The following is a 14,311-nucleotide window of genomic DNA, read 5'->3' as shown; positions in this document are numbered from 1 at the left end:
CGTCTCTTCACACTTAGCTGAAATTTCCTTCGTTACTCCTGAAAACAATTTCTCTGTCAGGCTTTATTGTATTTGCCACTGAAGCTAACACCACTGACACAAATTTTTCTGCTGAAAAGGAAAAAAAATAAAAGGTCTCTTTATAAGAAATTGTATCTTCCATTGTTCCATATTAATGCTCAAAAAGGTGAGATTCTCAGCTGCCTTGGTGCCAATTATTTATGAACCTATTTGGCAATTAATAACTCATGCCTGAAGATACTGATTACTGAGAGTACTTTGACATATTTTAATGTTAATTGATGTATTCCGGTGAACACGGGTAGGCATCACTACTCAGTATAAATAAACAAGCAAAAAATGCATCCATGAATAAGGATTTCATTCATTTGTTTGAGGACAAAAACAGAATACACAACAGGTACTACATGAAAAAAAAAGCCCTCAAAAAACAATTACTTGTTGAATTCTATGCCAGTAACTTGAACACCACTTGTTTTATTAAACTAACTATAATTGCAAATGTGGTAAGAGGTCCATGTGCCAGCCAGAATGACGTTAAAAGCATTTTATCCATCTGGGGGGATGCATTAACCTTAAACTGATATTTAAATGTCACGAAATTACGTGTGTGTGTGTGTGTGTGTGTGTGTGTGTGTGTGTGTGTGTGTGTGTGTATGACAAGCATATAGACAATGTAATTCAATAGAGGCCTACCCTTTCCAGCTGCATATTACATCAGATTATGCAGTGAGAGATGACTGATTGCTGATGTCTGTGTTTTCATCAATTAGGCCCATTTACCAAACAGTTCCAGTAGCACACAGCCTCAACCGTCTGAGTTTTACAGCAACATTGTGTGAAGACAAACCTGTTTGGTAAAAATATGCAGTGTGGGAGTATGCTTGTAAAGATAAACACAAATTTAAATATTCCAGCAGGAGAAAGCAAGAAATATGATAAAATAAGAGAATATTTTCTATTTTACAAATGGAGATCTGAAAGACTTACTTTTAGTTGTAGAGCAGTCCAATACCCAGTTTCCTGTAACTGTAAACTAAGTCAGGCCTGATACAGGCCAGAAAACTTTGGACAACCACCAGTCACAAGGGAAAATGAGTACTGGCTGGTAAGTGGTTGATGAAAGTTGGTGTAGTTGCTGAGATTAAAGATCATAGAGACCAGCCAGTGACCCGCTGGCAAAAAGTGGAGAAGAGTGGTTGGCGAGTTGTTGCTGATAGTCGCTAGATGAAACTGGTCCCTCATTGCAGCTACTTGAGTCATGTGTAGATTGTTGTGGTTGCCAGTAGTTTGCATGTAAGATGCCAACTTGTCTGCAAATACTAGCAAAAATACCAAGTGTTAATGAAACCATGAAAACTCTGATGCAAACCAAAAATGGAGCTCAAGTGCCACTACAGTTTGGAGAATAAAAGGTGAATGTTTACAGTAAGGCCAGGCGCTTGTCTCCATGCCAGAGCAAAGGGAAAACATCTCCTTGGTCTGGGGGTGGATTGCCCATCTGGGGGAGATGGTGCCTGGACCTGGAGGTTTAGAGTATGTTTGGGGAGTGTGTGTACAGTGTTCGTTTCTGTTGTCAGTTGTCTATTTTTATGTGTCAGGTTCGGTCACCACCACCACCACCTCTCTGGGAACATCTCAGCTTCCTCCAGTTGTGGGGGCCTGTCTCCCCCCACCACATTCCCTGCCAGTGGCTGATGCCCTCACGCGTCGGTGGTTCTCGGTGTCTGGGTGTTCAGGTGTGTACTGGCTCACTCTTGGTGGCTGCTTGGTGGGGTCTGGCGCCCGTGGCTCGGTCGGGCCCCTTCCGGGGGACGGAGAGCCCTCAGATCTCAGGTTTCTGGGCCGGGGACTCAGTATGCTCTGGCATAGCCAGCGGCCGGTGGAGCCTGCGGGCATGTCACCACAGATCCCAAAGAACTATGGATGAGACCCATGGGACCTAATTAATACCAATAAATGCACAAAAAGTTATGTATTTTGTATGTATGTTATTGTTGCATTTGTTTATTACTATATAACGTACTGTTTTATTACTTTTTTGTTCTTCTGGACCATACTTTATTGTGGCATTATTATGAGCAATAGTTAATGATAAATTTCTTCTTCTTCTCATTATTATTATCACTATTATCATTATTATTATTATTATTATTATTATTATTATTATTATTGCCATAATCATTATTATGAATAAAGTCATTTATATGATTGCTATTTTGTGTGTGCTAAAACCCAAAAGACACTCTGGCAGTCTGATTGCTAGAGCGTACTCATGTGAGGTAACACAGGTCTGGTTGAGTGGTTTGGACTCCTCTAGTCTGTTTAGAGCCAACTGGACCTCCAGATGGTCATTGTGAACCCTGGAAATTGGCCAAATGCAAAGTCCAAATGCTGAACCTTGTGCTAGGGCCTAGGACAGTTTGTTTACTTTGCTCTGTCCCAAAGGAAAAAAAAAAAAAAAAAAGAAAGAAAGAAAGAAAGAAAGAAAGAAAGAAAGACAGACAGACAGACAACCTGAGGATGTTAATATTAATCGTAATAATCAAAATACAAGACTAAAACCTAATTTTTTCCCAGAATAACACAGCAGTTGCTGTTGGAAGAGGTTACTGTGACCAAATCCAAGTCACTGTATGTTGTCTCAAACATCTGCAATCAGAGTCATTCCATCTGCTTATCCAAACATCTTATCTCATTAAAGAATGTCATTTAGGATTTTGTCTTTATAGGATAAGGCTCGAGTGCACCAAGGATTGAAATCTTATCTTTTCCAAGGTTAAGATGTCAGATCTTGCCAAAAATCTCTTAAGTTTTGAAAATCCTAAATTACTTCTCTAAAAATAGTACACCATCTACCAGATCACAAACGGCATCCATTAGAAACACACCCATGCTGGGATCTCAAGGTACATGCCCGCAGCAGCTGTAGAAAACAACTGCATAATCAGGGGAAGACTGTGAGACATACATAATCTCCTACTTATGTTTGTGGCAGCGATGTTAGGTTTATTTTTATTTTGGCAACTAGATAGGTTTTGGGGGGGAGAGGGGGTTTGTCATATCTTTAAATGTAAAGTTTTTGCTATATATGGAGGGTAGAACTGATTTAAAACAAACTGCATATCAGTTTGAAAATTTTGTTATATGAGCATGCACGTTTTACAGGAAGAAACCTCCAACAAAACCAACAGAAGAAAGAAAAACAAGAAAATAAAGAAAACAGGGGCAAAAACAACACAAGCACAAAACATAAACTGCAGTAGGGAAGAAACACCCAAAGTTAATGACATGCAATAGTAGCATAGAAATGGATGGGGAATTCCTGTTAAATAGTTACTAGGTTTATTTAGGTATTCAAAATATGGTCAAAAATCTCCTTTTTAAGACATTTTGCAGAGGTTGAAGAAATAGTAAATGTACATACTTGTATCTATTTCTCTTTAAATCAAGCTTGTTATTATGTTGCAGATAACAGAATGAGTGTCTTTTCCCCTGCCATGAGAAACACAGATTAGTAATCTAACATTTAAGGGCACTTTGAATCAATAGATGCCGACAGCCAAGGTATACAATCTGATTTTGTATCATCATTTTCGATTGTAGTCTCTTTCTTTGAATGTATTCTCTCCAAAGGCATGGTTTATGAAATCCATTGTTTAAGATTAGAGGAGGCAGCAGTAATATATAAAATACATTCACACTCATTACATTTGGCCAATATTATTTTATCTTTCTCTGTCCTGTGCTTCCCCCCAGAATATCTGGCATTTTGCTGCAGTGAGCAGATGTACAGTTGTGATGCCAAACTGAAAGGACTGCAGGAGAACATGCTCAAGCAATTTACAAATTGAAATCTATAGTCCATTTCAGGAAAACTGTAAGATTTTCAAACAGCTTCAATTAGGCCAAACAGAAAGAGAGTTGAGATAGTTAAAGTTTCTCATCACACGTGCAAATACAGACAGCTGGGGAGGGGGGTCAGTAGTACATGCAAACCCAGTCCAATCCAAACTGGGTTTTACATTACAGTTTAAGAACACGACAAAGGTGTGGCAACAGCCCCTTAGGTAAAATCTGGAGAGCCAGAGTGAAATATTCAGGCAGCCGCACTAATCTGGCAAACCTTTCAGAGAGCAGGCATGGACTCGCTGTGGGAGAGAGAGACCCCGCTTCCCCTCTGCAGCTGCAGCCAGCGGTAACACCAGGAACAAAAAGGTATCACAAATGTTCTTCCATGCTTCACTTGCCAGCAGCTCTGTATGGGCAGAATCCATTACTGAATCCAGGGTGTTTAGAAACACAGCAACAAGGCATTATTCATAAACAAAGGCCTGTTGGAAATGTGATTTTTCTTACTATCCATAGATGAAAGTCAAATTTTTCTCACACATAAATTGATTGATTTTCATATAGATTTCTGAAGATTAAATACATAGATGTGTACGGTTTAATGCATCTTGGGCAGTATTATTTGTGATATTTGTGGAATTAGCAACTGATCAAATAGACAAAATGAGCTTTACATTGTGTAAGTGAATGTGTGTGCACTCTCTGTTTAACACGTTTAAAGCATTTTTGTACAGTTTAACACTTTTTTGTTTCTGTTTTTGAGCAAAGCTTACAACCAGCCCAGATTTCAAAATGATCGACACTACGATTCTTTTTTTTTCTACTGCGATTGTACTGTAGAAATATGTACAGGTGGAAATCGAGGCTACAGTGCTAAAAGTATGATTTCTCATCGCAGCCTTTGCTACCAGCTCTGGCTACTACACAGTCATTGGATAACCAAATGCTCCATTATTTTGGGTGTTTTGCTAACTTTCTGTTAGCATGCTGTCTGTGCAGATGCTTGCAAAGTGGCATTTTGACAATATAATGCAGTTATTTCTGTCCTGGATGCAGTCTGCAGGTCATGCAAGTAACTCTATATTAATTGTGGCTGTAATCTGATTACTGATTACAGTGATGCATTCGATTGATATGTGACTGAAAACTATAATGCCATTATAGTAAAGCTGACACCCAACACTGTTTGCTTTAATCAAAGATACCATTTTGGGTCACTGTGAAGTTATGTATGTATGTAGTGTAGTGTGTATCTATGTATGTATATATTAGGGGTGCAACAATACTCGTATCGATATTGAACCATTCGATACAGTGCTTTCGGTTCGGTACGCATATGTATCGAAAAATACAAATTTTTTTATTTATTTTATCAACTTTCCTTCTGACGATGCTGTCTGTGTTGAGCGCTCAGTGGATCTGTGCTCGACAGATCCACTGAGCGCTTCGAAAGAAGGGACTGCTCTCATAGCTAGAGATTGACGAGGTACAACACAAATGCTACGGCAAGGAGGAGTCAGGACGCCAGGTCAGGGGGGAGATATCATCACCCCCACCCGAGATTGAGGAGGTACACCAGAGAGATAGAAGGCAGGAGAATAAACCAGCTGTTCTCCACAGAACCAGCAAAGGTGTACTCTCAGTGGCAAGGGAACAATAAGAGAACAGCACCACCAAGGCTGGAGACGGAGCAATACTGGAAGAGCATATGGGAGAAGGATGCAACCCATAACGGCAATGCTCAGTGGCTAGAGGATCTGAGGGCAGACCACAGCGACCTCCCTGAACAGGGTCCAGTAACCATCACAGTGGCAGATATCCAAGAAAGGGTCTCCAGTATGAAGAGTTGGACAGCACCAGGGCCCGACATGGTTCACGCCTACTGGCTGAAGAAGCTGACTGCACTCCACGAGCGTCTGGCAGCACAAATGAACCAGCTGCTAGTTAACGAAAGACACCCGGAATGGCTAACTGAAGGCCGGACGGTCCTGATCCCCAAGGACCCCAAGAAGGGACCGGTCCCCTCCAACTACCGACCAATAACCTGCCTCAGTACTACATGGAAGCTCCTGTCAGGCATCATATCGGCTAAGATGAACAGGCACATGGGTCAATACATGAGCGGGACACAGAAAGGAATTGGCAAGAATACCAGAGGTGCAAAACACCAGCTACTGGTAGACAGAACAATCAGCCGAGACTGCAAGACCAGACTGACCAACCTGTGCACTGCCTGGATTGATTACAAGAAGGCCTATGACTCAATGCCCCACAGCTGGATACTGGAATGCCTAGAATTGTACAAGATCAATGGGACCCTAAGAGCCTTCATCAGGAACTCAATGGGGATGTGGCGTACAACACTAGAGGCCAACTCCAAGCCCATAGCACAAGTTACCATCAAGTGCGGGATCTACCAAGGAGATGCTCTGTCCCCACTGCTGTTCTGCATAGGCCTGAACCCCCTCAGTGAAATCATTAACAAGACTGGCTACGGATACCGACTACGGAACGGAGCAGTTGTCAGCCACCTCCTGTACATGGATGACATCAAGCTGTATGCCAAGAGTGAACGAGACATCGATTCACTGATCCACACTACCAGGCTATACAGCAATGACATTGGAATGTCGTTCGGACTGGAGAAGTGTAGTCGGATGGTAACAAAGAGAGGGAAGGTAGTCAGAACTGAGGGGATTGAACTACCAGAAGGCAACATTGCAGACATAGAGGACAGTTACAAGTACCTGGGAATCCCGCAGGCAAATGGGAACCATGAAGAGGCCGCTAGAAAGGCTGCAACCACCAAGTACCTGCAGAGGGTCAGGCAAGTCCTGAGGAGTCAGCTGAATGGTAAGAACAAGATCCGGGCCATCAACACATACGCCCTGCCCGTGATCAGGTACCCTGCTGGGGTAATAAGCTGGCCAAAGGAGGAGATAGAAGCCACTGACATAAAGACAAGAAAGCTCCTGACCATGCATGGAGGGTTTCACCCCAAGTCCAGCACCCTGAGGCTGTACGCTAAGCGGAAGGAAGGGGGCCGGGGACTGGTGAGTGTCAGCACCACAGTCCAGGATGAGACAAGGAACATCCAAGAATACATTGGGAAGATGGCCCCAACTGACCGAGTGCTCAGTGAATACCTCAGGCAGCAGAAACCCAAGAAAGAGGAGGGAGACGAGGAACCATCATGGAAGGACAGGCCCCTGCACGGTATGTACCACCGGCAGATAGAGGAGGTGGCTGATATCCAGAAATCCTACCAGTGGCTGGACAAAGCTGGACTGAAAGACAGCACAGAGGCACTAATCATGGCAGCACAAGAACAAGCTCTGAGTACAAGATCCATAGAGGCTGGGGTCTATCACACCAGGCAAGACCCCAGGTGCAGGCTGTGTAAAGATGCCCCAGAGACAATCCAGCACATAACAGCAGGGTGCAAGATGCTAGCAGGCAAGGCATACATGGAACGCCATAACCAAGTGGCCGGCATAGTGTACAGGAACATCTGTGCCGAGTATAACCTAGAAGTCCCGAGGTCAAAATGGGAGATGCCCCCAAGGGTGGTGGAGAATGACCGAGCTAAGATCCTGTGGGACTTCCAGATACAGACGGACAAAATGGTGGTGGCTAACCAACCGGACATAGTGGTGGTAGACAAACAGAAGAAGGCGGCTGTAGTGATCGATGTAGCGGTTCCGAATGACAGCAATATCAGGAAGAAGGAACACGAGAAGCTGGAGAAATACCAAGGGCTCAGAGAAGAGCTCGAGAGGATGTGGAGGGTGAAGGTAACGGTGGTCCCCGTGGTAATCGGAGCACTAGGTGCGGTGACTCCCAAGCTAGGCGAGTGGCTCCAGCAGATCCCGGGAAAAACATCGGAGATCTCTGTCCAGAAGAGCGCAGTCCTGGGAACAGCTAAGATACTGCGCAGGACCCTCAAGCTCCCAGGCCTCTGGTAGAGGACCCGAGCTTGAAGGATAAACCGCCCGCAGGGGCGTGCTGGGTGTTTTTTATATATATATACACACACACACACACACACACACACACACACACACACACATACACTTCAATCACTATAATAATAAGCAAAAAACTAATTTTAAAAATACTACTCAGCTTGGGTAGAGACTAAGTTATATTCTGCTGTTGCTGTTTTATATTTTTGTAGACATACTGTTGATGAAATAAAAATAGAATAGAAGTGGAATAGAATAGTGTGAGTAAATGTACTGGTAGATGCAGGATGGGAATTTGTTACTGCAACCAGCAAACCTGACAAAATGTAAATATAGGTGGGCTACTGTAAATTTTAAGTATTTAAACTACTGTCACACTCCACTGACAAACAGATGGCTAGGAAGCTTGTGTATGTGTCTGCTCTTCAGAAGTGTGAGCTCAGCAGGTTACTCTCCGTCTGGCGGCTGGCACCCGAGGGTTTAACAAATAGGATCTGGCCCAGTGGTGCTGCTTATTAGAAACATTTGTACAGGACCTCACCTGTGTGTGTATCGTTTAACATTTTGAATTTGATCTCGGGAGCTCGCCTTTGCTAGACTTGCAGTCAGCATTTCTCACATGGAGACATACATCTCAAATAGGTGAGCAGTTAATGTTCCCTTAATACTTGCGATTGCTTCACTCCTCACAGTGATAAGTAACTACTCGCCAGACCATAATTTCATGATTTTGGGATGAATGTTGAGTATGCCTTCAGGAGAGACAGGCGCAGGAGAGTTTGAATGTAAATGAAGGAAGATAGTTTGCCTGAATAATCCTGAACGGCTGAGGAAGTAAGCGTGAAAGGTAAATTGTAGAAACTGGCTTACATGAATAAAACATGTTTCTTCTCTACAAAAACTACTTCACCTGTTAAAAAAATAAACTATTTTTCTTGCAAACATACATTCCACACATACATGCTCTATATTCTGTGCAATCTTCAATGATTTTTAATTAATTTACAAATTAAAAAAAATTGCACCTGATTTTACCACCAACACCCAACCCTTGTGCTGCCATAACTATTTGTGCCATCAGAACAATTTTAAGTGTTCCCAAAAGTACATAAACTACACATGGTAAGGGTTATATCATGTGTAATAACACATGATATAGGCTGCATCTGCAAAGATTGTAAATCAACATTCAGCCGTGTGCGTGGGTCCTTTATCATGTCACAAATACATATGTAGTAACTTAAAATTAGAGATCCTTTTTCAATTCATGGATCTGAGAATTGCTCTTCAGGCACAAATCATTCCAAATCTCTTTTTTTCACAAATAGGCAGTTGTTTCAATAGACTATGTGCATGTTAGCATATGCTACTTCCGGTGCGGAAACTCCTGTGGGGAGCTTTGTTTCCGGTGTCCTATTCGCGCCTTGTTTATGGTCCAAAACAAGTTAAGCAAATGAATGAATCAAGCGGCGATTTACATTTCTATAGATGTCTTGGGCATTTACCCAATATATCTGTAAATGATGTTCATCACCTTGTCGATATTTTTCCCCCACGCCTCAGAGCAAAAGAGAAAAGGGATTCAAATGTTATATTTCTCAGCTGTCCCTTGTTTATCGCGGGTGTTATGTTCTAAAAATAACCAGCGATAGGTGAAATCAAGTAGCCAATTTTATTTTTTGACGGTGCAAAACGTTTCGTCGACATCGTGGATATACAGTACTGCACTTCAGAGTCACACTGCTAGCGATCGATGCAGCATTCTGTACTGTACAGGAGAGACGTCACGGAGGAGATTGTCTGCAGCGATCAGGACGCAGGACACAATGTGATGTAAAAAACAAACAAACATGCAAACTTGCACTAAAACATCCGCGAAACAGCGAGGTGAAATGTGAACCGTGAAGGACCACTGTAATTTTTAAGGTAAGTCACAACATACCCTTCGTAAATACTAATGTATAGAAACCCTTACCAGCGATCATTCATTTTTTGTGTGGCTTTTTTTCACGGTTTGTTAACAGGCTGTGTAGGTGTGTACTTGACTAGTTGATATCGACATAACGGGGAAACATCTGGTTTGACTATTCTTCACCTGTTTAAATCATAAGACCAGTCACTATACAGAGACGTGCTTCTGAATGTGGACGATGTGTCTTCTGCATGCAGTAATGCAGTTCTGCTTGTGTTGAGTGATGTAAACAACTGATCGATCTAAACTCTTTAAACGTCAAAATTGATCATTAGATTTTTTATGACACAACAGTGGTGAGTGTTCCCACCTTCTGCTCTTTGTAACTTAACGCGATCTTTCCGTTTTCGAGTTTTGGACATGATTTTGGAGTATATCTTCACAGTAGCGATTGACCACAAAGTAAAGCTACCGGAAATGTACAACCCTACATCCGGTCTCAAACCAGGAAGTTAGCATTTTCTCGTGCACAGGGTCTGTTACTTATAGGTTTCAAAAGCTTGTTATGACCCAGGTTATGACTTTGTGTATTTTGAGTTATTGTTTTTTTTTCTCCCTGCCCGAAGGTGGTGATGTTCTATGTTTTACATTATCTAAGCACTTGCTCAAGTCACACCCCCCCCCCAAAAAGTAAAAAATAAAATAAAATTCTGCAATGCAAATTTGGGTTTCCCCTAAGCTTGGGCATGACAAGCTGATCTGACTATGTGACAATGTAACATTATTACATTTTCACACTGTGCAAGACGGTTCTTTAATAATGTTTTGTGTTTTTGTAATAATGTGCAACAGACAGACAGCTGGACACATTTAAATTGTCAGCTGCACTGTGATGTACAAAGAAAAAAAAACAACAACATCAACTGCTCATCATGCATATGTGCATCATCCTTCATCCTTATGTTTGAGAATTTCATCCATCATATTTGTTTGAATGTCAAATATATTCTGCAAAATTTCACATTTCATTTAGATTTGCTAGCTTTTAGACGTGGGATGTGGCAGATGTAACACAGGAAGCTGTAGCACATTTTATGCATTGACAAGGAAATTAAAGCAGCACAAAGTGAGTGCTCAAATAACAAAAAAAAACCCAACAACAACATAACTAAATTTTCCGATGCAAAATACACAAGTGGGTTTAAAGCCCAGTTTTGTAATTTTATAAGTATTAAGTCTACAGCTCTGATTTCAAAACATTAATAACTGTGGGTGATTTCATTTAATTTCATTCATTAACACTCCTTTTTCTTTGACTAAAGTAAGAGATTTGTGTCATTTAAGCAGTTACATTAGGTGTCAGGTTTCAGCTGTACAATCAGACATCAGACATCAGTGTGGGTCTGGATCCTTATGTCATCGATCTACCGACTCGGCACTGGACTTCATCAATATACAGCTGATGAGCTCCTCCGGCTCCGCTTCTCTTTAGCTGCTCCGCCGCTGGCTGCTCTTCATTTCCACACGGACATTGCCTTCCTCCCTCGTCGAAAGTACGTACATCGAGGCTCCCGTCGGTATTTCCATCAGGATAATTCCAAACCAATTCAGTCCTTCTGGTCCACCTCTGGTTGCTCTCAACGGAACCCCTGCAGGTCTATTGACCACAATGTTCTGACTGGTCTGCCTAGGTCGGCTAACACTCTCATCCAGTCCGACAGTATTTCTGTCAACTTCGGCCTGCTTAATATCCGTTCGCTTACGAACAAAGGACATCTCATCCAGGATCTCCTAACAGACCGTAAGTTTGACTTTTTCTGCTTGACTGAGACATGGCAACAGCCCAATGACTTTTCGCAACTCAACGACTCCACCCCCCCGGGGTTTGTTTACACCTGCCAACCTCGCGAGTCCGGCCGTGGTGGTGGCCTCGCGATAATCTATCGCGAGAACTGGAAAGTCTCGCCGCTGTCCGCCCCTACGTACAGCTCCTTTGAATCTGTTGTTTGTCAACTTTCAGGACCTACCCCAACTGTAATAGCTGTCATCTACCGCCCCCCAAAATTTAATTCTGTTTTTATCAGTGACTTTGCCGATCTGCTGACCAATCTAGCTACTGTCTCCCCTAATATAATATTGCTGGGTGACTTTAACGTTCACGTGGATAACTGCGACCATCCTCTTACCAAGGACCTTCTATCCTGCCTTGATAGTTTCAGCCTTAAACAATACATAAACTTCCCTACCCACATTAAGGGCCACACTTTGGACCTAGTCTGCTGTTCTGGACTTACCCCTCCATCTGTACAGCTGACGAACTGCTAATTTCGGATCATCTACTTCTCTCCTTTAATGTTCACATGACCCTCTCTGTAATTAACAATCCCCGTATTATCTCTTTCCGGAATATCAAGAATATAAATCTTGATATCCTTTCCTCTGCTTTTTCTAGCTGCTTGTCTTCTAACAACTTAGCTATTCAAGAGGACCTGGTACTTTTTTATAATCATAGCCTTAGTAGTATTTTAAATTCCCTGGCTCCACAAAAAACCAGAACAGTACTTTTTTCTCGCTCTGCACCCTGGTACACCCCTGAACTCCGGCTACTGAAAGCTAAAGGCCGACAGCTTGAACGTCTCTATAAGAAAACTGGCCTTACTATTCATAAGGATATGTTTAATAACCACGTTCTGTTTTACCAGGAATGTATTAGTCAAACCAAATCTGCTTATTACTCTGCTATTGTCTACTCAAGTGAGAACTCTACCAAGACCCTTTTCTCACTATTCAACTCTTTTAACAGGCCACCTGATTCTCTCCCTGCTCATCTCTATTCATCTAACTTCTGTGATGCTCTAATGCTATTCTTTATTGATAAAATTCATAAAATACACTTAGACCTGGACCCTAATGCTCAATGTAGCTTCTCTGTCCTAACTTCTCCCCCTTCTCACTTCCTCTCTGTTTTTCAACTTCCATCCTTAGTTGATATTGCTGATCTCATCCATAAATCAAAGCCTTCTACCTGCCAGCTCGATCCTATCCCCACTGTCCTCGTCAAAGCCTGCTTACTCCCTCTCCTTCCCCTCATATCTGCTATTATTCACTCTTCACTCACCACTGGAACTGTTCCTGCTTCCTTCAAAGTTGCTGCTATTACCCCAATTCTGAAAAAAACTGGTCTAGATCCCAACAACTTTAATAATTTTCGTCCTATCTCCAATCTACCATTTCTCTCAAAAATCCTTGAAAAAATAGTTGCTTCACAAGTCCATCTTCACCTAACTGATAATAACCTTTATGAACAGTTCCAGTCTGGCTTTCGTCCTCTACATAGCACTGAAACTGCTCTTATAAAAATAACAAACGACCTTCTTATAGCAGCTGATTCTGGTCTCCTCTCCATCCTTATCCTTCTTGATCTGAGTGCAGCTTTTGACACCATCTCTCATCCCATTCTCCTTAGCAGATTAGCTTCTATTGGTCTCTCTCACACTCCACTAGCCTGGTTTAAATCATATCTATCTGATCGCACTCAGTTCATTCAATTAAAATCCTTCACTTCTCAGCTTTCTCCTTTATCCACTGGGGTGCCCCAGGGATCTGTCCTCGGGCCCCTTCTTTTCATCATCTACCTTCTTCCACTCGGACATATTTTTCGTAAATATAATATTCAGTTCCACTGCTACGCCGATGACACCCAGCTCTATCTCTCTACCAAACCTGACTCTACTCTTCCTCCACCCTCCCTCATCCTCTGTCTAGCTGAACTTAATTCTTGGTTCTCCTCCAACTTTCTTAAACTCAACAGCAATAAATCGGAACTTCTTCTGGTTGGCACTAAACGACTGCTATCCAGAATTAACAATTTCTCTCTCACCATCAATAACTCGCTGGTCCCTATCTCTCCCTCTGTGAAAAGCTTGGGTGTCATTCTCGATAGCACATTATCCTTTAACTCACATATCAATAATATTACACGTGCAGCATATTTCCAACTCCGTAACATTAATCGCCTCCGCCCCTTCCTCACACCTCACGCCACTGCCATTCTCATCCATAATCTTGTTATCTCTAGAATTGACTACTGCAACTCATTATTATTTGGCCTCACACAAAAATCTATCAACAAGCTCCAACGTGTCCAGAACTCTGCTGCCCGTATTATTACTAGGACTTCTTCTACCCACCACATCTCCCCAATCCTGAAGCAACTTCACTGGCTCCCGGTCAAATTTCGCATCCATTTTAAAATAATTCTGTATACATTCAAGGCTATTCATTCTCTCTCTCCACCATACCTCTCTGACTTATTACAGATGAAGCTCCCATCCCGCTGCCTCAGATCTTCATCTTCTCTTTCTCTCTCTGTTCCCTCTGCTCGTCTGATCACAATGGGAGGGAGGGCCTTTAGCTGCTCTGCCCCTCGACTTTGGAATTCCCTACCCCCAGACCTCAGAAATATTAGTTCATTCTCTCTTTTTAAGTCCACCCTCAAAACTCATCTGTTTAAAATTGCCTATTCTTAAATTTCTGTATGTTTTAACTTTTATCTTCTATT

At 42.2% G+C, this 14,311-nt stretch overlaps 2 protein-coding genes across 4 annotated transcripts in view; one reads left to right on the top strand and one right to left on the bottom strand.

Annotated features, from left to right (window-relative positions):
- The window catches only part of gnpat (glyceronephosphate O-acyltransferase), a 302,570-nt gene extending 298,278 nt beyond the window's left edge, over positions 1-4,292 (top strand). For both annotated transcript variants that reach the window (XM_082504940.1, XM_082504938.1), the window contains exon 18: positions 4,278-4,292. The gene's annotated coding sequence lies outside the window, so the exon portion shown is untranslated. The remainder of the gene's footprint in view (positions 1-4,277) is intronic.
- LOC309688873 (exostosin-1) overlaps positions 1-14,311 on the bottom strand; it is a 368,281-nt gene that overhangs the window by 235,213 nt on the left and 118,757 nt on the right. The window lies entirely within an intron of this gene.

Source organism: Aulonocara stuartgranti (genome assembly GCF_965226115.1).
Source record: "Aulonocara stuartgranti genome assembly, chromosome: 15".
NCBI classification, from domain to species: domain Eukaryota; kingdom Metazoa; phylum Chordata; class Actinopteri; order Cichliformes; family Cichlidae; genus Aulonocara; species Aulonocara stuartgranti.
This window is presented reverse-complemented; position numbering and strand designations above follow the sequence as displayed.